At 40.4% G+C, this 7,711-nt stretch overlaps 1 protein-coding gene across 23 annotated transcripts in view; it reads left to right on the top strand.

The window, feature by feature from the left end:
• Positions 1-7,711, top strand: part of LOC124089953 (uncharacterized) — a 91,064-nt gene that overhangs the window by 511 nt on the left and 82,842 nt on the right. For 18 of the 23 annotated variants that reach the window (XR_009226345.1, XR_009226343.1, XR_009226344.1 and 15 more), the window contains exons 2-3: positions 357-463; positions 6,284-6,390. The gene's annotated coding sequence lies outside the window, so the exon portion shown is untranslated. The other 5 variants (XM_058577653.1, XM_058577651.1, XM_058577654.1 and 2 more) reach the window with 3 other exon arrangements.

Raw genomic sequence — 7,711 nt, 5'->3', positions numbered from 1 at the left:
TTTTTTTTTTGAGCTGGGGATTGAACCCTCGCTTCCTGCATGTAAGGAAAGTGCTTCACTACTGAGCACTACATCCCAGACCTCAGTTTTTCTTTAGGTGTGTCTAATCTGGTCTCACAACCATCTCTACAATTCTTTGCTTCATATTTTGAATGCTTGGGGTATTTGTCTGGGAAATCTTTCTGGTTCTGGTTTTTATTTATTTATTTTTTTAAGTCTTAAAGGGTTCTCATTTCCTGTTCCATTCCCTGACATGCCCCTTCCCTATGTCTCTTCACCTGGCTGTTTTCATGTTCAGGTCTGGTGAGATCAGGACTATTTGACAGGTGCTTTTTTTTTTTTTTTTTAACTTCCAGGAAAAACTAATATCAAGACTGAACTTTATGTCCCAGGAGAAGCAATATTGATCCTTGTCAAGACAGATGACTGCGGAAGATTTACCAAGTGAACATAGCAGTGTCAGGTAGGAAAGGGATACGCATGGAGCAGGGTGTTTCTACCAGGAACCCCAAACTATAAGCTTCAGTATTCACCTGGCAGCAAAGATCCAATAGCTCCTCTAGACAGTGCTAGTGTGCAGGGAGGAAGCATATGTCAGCAGGATGGAGAATATCCTTGTGATATCAGAAAGCACCTGAAGTGTTTTTTAGCACGTGATTAGTTGTTCTTTCCCGTGCAGGTTGCCTGGTGCTTTGTTCCCTTAGCCACCTCAAACCGACCTAACAGCATCTATGGCTCTATCTCATCCCCAGCCTAGAGTACTGCCACCTCCACAGGGTCTGCTTCCTTTGTCCTCTGCCTTTGTCAAGGAATGTACTGGTCACAGGATCACTGAAGTTTTGGTTGACACTGCCACTCCAGGATTTGAGCTCTTTATCTTGCCTTCTTAATGGATTTTGTTTCTGTCCCCATCTGATCCCATTATCAGCTATCCCAGGCTGTACTTGGATCCACAGAGGTATACAGAGTGTCTGTGTCACAGTGTATGTGGTCAAAAAAGTGGTGTGGTGGCTGAGGTGACCCAGAAGTATAGTGACTTTAGCACCAAGTAGAGAAAGTCAGCCTTGCCCGCCCCCTACCCCAGCTTCCTGGGGGCCCTACTTGATGTGATTGGCCATTGGCCTGAGCTTGCATCACAATGACCACCAGGGTTGCTAAGCAACTGTCCCCAAGGATTTGAAGAACAAGAGCTTTCCTGCCAGTGTGAGCAGGACATAGCTCTTGCTCCTTTGTGAAGAACTAGTCCTGAGAACTCCTGATGTTACAGTGGATGGCTGCAGATCCTGGAAGTACATGGGGCCACCCAGTAAGGCTGAGGGAAATCTCACTGTGGTGCCTCAACACAGGCCTGGTACCCCTTCCTCAGGCCTGAGTGAGGATGTACCTGTGAATATCCCTAGAGTCTGCCCTGGGCCAAGGGAGAGTGGGACTGCCTGTGAGCCTTGTGGCTGCTGTTTCCAGAGGAGCCCCAGCATGTGGATCAGAGCCTGTAGATGATGGTGCTGCCTCAGCGTCTGTGTGTGTGTGTGTGGGGGGGGGGGGGACTGGGATATGGTGGACCTTAGAAAATGTCATATAATTCTGCCCGATTCTGACACTGGTGTTGGGGTCTCGGATATTTCAAGCTGTGTCTCGGTCTGTGAAGTTTCCGAGATTTTGTGAACTTGGCTCTGTCTCATCCTATGCTATTTTGGGGATGGTCTGCCAGGCCAGCGGCTTCTGGTTCTTGTTTTCCATGAGTTCTGTTTGCGGGTGTGGCGATGAGCAAAAGGGTGACAGAGAGGGGCGAGAGAGAATGTCCACGCGTTTCTGCCCTTTTCAATGTTTTATTCACTCAAATCACCTAATACATAAATCTATAGGTTCTTAATCAAGAAAATAACAATCCTAATGCTGGGCATTGCGATAAACAATTCAAAGCAAACAATTCTATGTTAACTTCTAAGCACTGCAAACATAATCGTGACAGACCTATTACAGACATTTCCTCTGCACGCTAAGCGTAAGTGCTAGATTTCAAAGTCTTAAGTCTTTGGTCTTTATTCCAGCAGATGCACACTCACTCAGACCCCAGCGATCAGATCAGTAACCAATAGAGGCTTCCCCTTGGGGTGATGTTGACGGCTTGCTGAGGAGATGGTTGTAAGAAGACTTCCTTTTCTCACCAGAGTCAAGAAGCTGCTGGAGAGTTTGAGAGCAGTGAGGACAAAGAAGAGGTTTAGGCAGATGTGAAGGGTTGCGATGTCAGTCCAGGTCCTCATCAGGCTCTCAGGCTTTGTGTGCATCAGTGTCGGCTGGCTTGAATGTCTGTTCATTTGATTAATATTAATATAAAATTAGGTTATTTAATTTAATATTTATATTAAATTTGGGGAGCTTCTGCTCATCCTTTGGGTCCCTATCAACTGTTACCAGCTTTCTTAGTGACATCTTTCATTCTTAGAGTTAGGACATGTGGTTTGGTGATTTCCGCCCTGATGTCACACTTCTGACTCTTATCAGGGTTATAACAGATGACATGTGACTTCACCCTAACTCCTACCTGACTTGTGGAAAGTGACTTGCTTTTATCAGGCTATGTCTGATTGACACATTGGAGGGCTCCGTGACTTGCCTGGTGAGACTGCAGGTTTGTTTTAAGATGTAACTGCTTAGGCCTAAAGCCATCCTTATAGGGGGTCACTGTGAGATGAGTGCTGGGATTTGGATATTCCAAATCTGGCCATTAAGTATGCCCTCAGACTGTGATACTGTGATTGGTAGGCAAATAATTACTGACTTAAAAAAATGTTGGAAAGGAAAAGGTCTCATTTTGTATCTGTTGCTACTTTCCAGAAGTATTTGAAACACATAATAAATGTTCACGGATGATTTTTTTTTCAATTGTTCAAACATTCAAGTAGTATTTCAATCCTTCATTCTGTGGCTCCAATTGTATTGTAACTTGAAATTTAGCTAGTTTTTTTTTTAAAGTTCTTTTTCCAGTAAATTTCTTAAGATGCATGTGCTATACAAATAAGTTTTTATGTTTCGTTCATAGCAAACGTCTTTATTCTACTATCCTACTTTGCCTGGATTTGAAATTTGGAGACGTCACTTCATAGTTTTCCAGTAGTAGTGCAGTCAAGTCTAATGCTGTCTATACAGGTTCCAGCTGTGAGAGTTTTTTACTTTTTTCTTCTTTCTTCCTCTTCCTCCCCTCTTTTTTTTCTTTTTCACAATCTTCTCTACTTTTGATTTTTTTCTCTTAAGGGAATTTTTATTTAATGGGAGGACATTTTGTGAGTTTTGCCTCTAAATTTTTTTCTTCCTATTTTTAAAAAAATTTTATTTTTTAGCTTTAAGTAGACACAATATCTTTATTTTTATTTTTTATGTGGTGCTGAGGATCGTACCCAGTGCCTCACACATGCCAGGTGAGCGTGCTACTACTTGAGCCATATCCCCAGCCTCCCTGTTTTCTTTATACCTTTGCTTTAAGAATTTTGACTTTGTAAAAAAATGTTTTTACTATATTCTAGCTTCATTATTTGATCATTTCTAATTTCCAAAAGCACTTCCATGTTCATTTCTCTTTTCTGTCCAAATCAAATTAAGAGAATGGAGTTAGCATCACTGACTTCCTAATGTGATGAACTAAAAAGGAAAAGAGAAGGAAAAAAAAAAGCTTATTCTCTACCTTTTATATTGGATATATATATATATATATTAAGCTGCTTAGGGCTTCACTAAGTTTCCGAGGCTGGCTTTAAACTTGCAATCCTCCTGCCTGAGCCTCCCAAGCCTCTGGGATTATAGGCATGTGCCATTGCCCCCATACCCTTATATATTTTTAATTAATCACACAAGAGTAGGTCACATCACTTTTGTCTTTCATGACATTGACATTATTGAAAAATACTGGCCATTTATTTTGTAAAATATCCTTAAATTGTGTTCATCTAATATTTCCTAATAGTAAGATGCATGTTGTGGTGCTTTGGCAAGTATATTATGTGCATAATGCTTTTTCCTTTTTAGTTCATCACATTAGGAAGTCAGTGGTGCTAACTCCATTCTCTTAATTAAGGTGTTCTTGCAGCTTATCCACTGTTCAATTATCAAATTCCCCTTTATAGTAGTTCAGTGTTTTGTGGGAAGGTATTTTAAAATTATGTAAATATCCTTCCTCTTCAAACTCTTACCCACTAATTTAGCATCCCTGATGATGAGCCATTTAATGTCTACAATGGTTGTGTTGTGATTTTCTAATTACTTTTCTTATTATAGTTAATAGTTGACATTTTACTATAAGGAAGATCTTTCCTTTCGCAGCCATCATTTTATGTTATTCAATGAATTATAACCTGTCTACTTCATTTTGAAGCTTGGATTACCTAATAATTGGCCACTGGGACCCTCTAAAGCTGGCTATTGTATCCTTTTGATAACCCCCTGATACTTTTTACTATTTCCATACATTGTGGAAAAAAAAAAAGTTTCAGGCTCACCTTGGACTTTTAGTTAACTAGCCTAAAGTGTGGAAAGTAAGACAGGGTACTAAAATAAAGTTAAAGAAATAGAAAGGAGCCATATTTCATCTACAGATCAGATGAAGGATTTTACGGTTAAGTGATATTAAACTGTCATATTTTAAAAATCAGAATTGTTTATTAAAATGTATATATTTTAAAACTCAATTAAGAAATTAAATATGTTTACAATTTTTGCACTTAAGCATAAATGAGACATGCATTGTTGATATATCAATGGAAGCAGAAGAAAACTATTTCATAAAGTGAAAGCATAAGTTAGAGGTAAAAACTGAGTAAATAAATGGAAAAAATTTTTGACAATGGAGACTGTGGGCTACAAGAAAGAAAGATGTTTTGTTATGGACACTGAGATAATAAAGAAATAATAGAATACAGCATATTTACTGTGGTGCTTTGAGATAACTACTAAAAATTGCCTATGTAAACTAACAATATAGATGAAGGTAAGGTATATCAAGGAAATTCCTACTAAGGCAAATGACAGAATTTTTTTTTTTTTGATGGTGCTGGGGAAACTTGTGCATGCCAGGCAAGAACTCTACCAACTGAGCTATATCCCCAACCTGAGTCAAAATTTTTGAATAAAAAAGATGAGGATTCATCTTAGCATCATGTGAACCAAAATTCAAAAAATATAAAAATGCTTGTAGTTAAGTATATAATAACCAACTTCTTTCCTCAGCCATCTATTTTCTCTCCTTAGAGAACAATACTGATTTAGATTTTTACATATCCAAAGATTTAATATTGACTATCAAAAACAATTTATGTGTTTCCATCCATATGGTGTCCTTCTAGAAACACTGGTACAAGTTTACTTTAAAACACTGTGCTATTAAAATAGTTTTATATATTATTAAAATAAATATATTTTCAGGGCAGACATAAAATTATTTTTGTAATTTAGAAACATAGTTAAATAAAAAAGAGTTGAAGTTGATAGATGGGGCAATGACACTTTTTTTTTTTTAACCTGTTCCCAATATATCTGGAGTTGACTTGATTCTTGTTTCTTAAGAATTTTCAAGCTGGGCATAGTGATGCACCCTTGTAATCCTAGTGACTTGGGAGGCTGAGGCAGGCGGATTGAAGTTTGAAACCATCCCAGACAACTTAAGCATTAAGCAACTTACTGAATTACAAAAAAAAAAAAAAAAAAAAAAAGTGCTGGGAATGTGCCTCAGTGGTTCAACCCCCAATAGGAAAAAAAACAAACAAACAAAACAAAAAAAAACCTCTTTCATGTTCAGGTCTGGTGAGATCAGGGCTATTTATTTGACAAGTGCTGTTTTTTTTTTTTTTTTCACTATTTTCAACACTTAACTTCTCATATTTTATAATATATGTCTTCCATTCCAGGTAGTTTAATTTTTCTTTTTCTTTCTTTCTTTCTATTTTTTTTTGAGCTGGGGATTGAACCCTCGCTTCCTGCATGTAAGGAAAGTGCTTCACTACTGAGCACTACATCCCAGACCTCAGTTTTTCTTTAGGTGTGTCTAATCTGGTCTCACAACCATCTCTACAATTCTTTGCTTCATATTTTGAATGCTTGGGGTATTTGTCTGGGAAATCTTTCTGGTTCTGGTTTTTATTTATTTATTTTTTTAAGTCTTAAAGGGTTCTCATTTCCTGTTCCATTCCCTGACATGCCCCTTCCCTATGTCTCTTCACCTGGCTGTTTTCATGTTCAGGTCTGGTGAGATCAGGACTATTTGACAGGTGCTTTTTTTTTTTTTTTTAACTTCCAGGAAAAACTAATATCAAGACTGAACTTTATGTCCCAGGAGAAGCAATATTGATCCTTGTCAAGACAGATGACTGCGGAAGATTTACCAAGTGAACATAGCAGTGTCAGGTAGGAAAGGGATACGCATGGAGCAGGGTGTTTCTACCAGGAACCCCAAACTATAAGCTTCAGTATTCACCTGGCAGCAAAGATCCAATAGCTCCTCTAGACAGTGCTAGTGTGCAGGGAGGAAGCATATGTCAGCAGGATGGAGAATATCCTTGTGATATCAGAAAGCACCTGAAGTGTTTTTTAGCACGTGATTAGTTGTTCTTTCCCGTGCAGGTTGCCTGGTGCTTTGTTCCCTTAGCCACCTCAAACCGACCTAACAGCATCTATGGCTCTATCTCATCCCCAGCCTAGAGTACTGCCACCTCCACAGGGTCTGCTTCCTTTGTCCTCTGCCTTTGTCAAGGAATGTACTGGTCACAGGATCACTGAAGTTTTGGTTGACACTGCCACTCCAGGATTTGAGCTCTTTATCTTGCCTTCTTAATGGATTTTGTTTCTGTCCCCATCTGATCCCATTATCAGCTATCCCAGGCTGTACTTGGATCCACAGAGGTATACAGAGTGTCTGTGTCACAGTGTATGTGGTCAAAAAAGTGGTGTGGTGGCTGAGGTGACCCAGAAGTATAGTGACTTTAGCACCAAGTAGAGAAAGTCAGCCTTGCCCGCCCCCTACCCCAGCTTCCTGGGGGCCCTACTTGATGTGATTGGCCATTGGCCTGAGCTTGCATCACAATGACCACCAGGGTTGCTAAGCAACTGTCCCCAAGGATTTGAAGAACAAGAGCTTTCCTGCCAGTGTGAGCAGGACATAGCTCTTGCTCCTTTGTGAAGAACTAGTCCTGAGAACTCCTGATGTTACAGTGGATGGCTGCAGATCCTGGAAGTACATGGGGCCACCCAGTAAGGCTGAGGGAAATCTCACTGTGGTGCCTCAACACAGGCCTGGTACCCCTTCCTCAGGCCTGAGTGAGGATGTACCTGTGAATATCCCTAGAGTCTGCCCTGGGCCAAGGGAGAGTGGGACTGCCTGTGAGCCTTGTGGCTGCTGTTTCCAGAGGAGCCCCAGCATGTGGATCAGAGCCTGTAGATGATGGTGCTGCCTCAGCGTGTGTGTGTGTGTGGGGGGGGGGGGGGACTGGGATATGGTGGACCTTAGAAAATGTCATATAATTCTGCCCGATTCTGACACTGGTGTTGGGGTCTCGGATATTTCAAGCTGTGTCTCGGTCTGTGAAGTTTCCGAGATTTTGTGAACTTGGCTCTGTCTCATCCTATGCTATTTTGGGGATGGTCTGCCAGGCCAGCGGCTTCTGGTTCTTGTTTTCCATGAGTTCTGTTTGCGGGTGTGGCGATGAGCAAAAGGGTGACAGAGAGGGGC

The sequence above is a fragment of the Marmota monax genome, unplaced genomic scaffold, assembly GCF_021218885.2.
Source record: "Marmota monax isolate L192 unplaced genomic scaffold, Marmota_monax_Labrador192_F-V1.1 WCK01_AAM20220418_F8-fsc00228, whole genome shotgun sequence".
NCBI classification, from domain to species: Eukaryota; Metazoa; Chordata; class Mammalia; order Rodentia; family Sciuridae; genus Marmota; species Marmota monax.
Note: the sequence above shows the minus strand (reverse complement) of the source record. Positions and strands in the feature narration are given on the sequence as shown.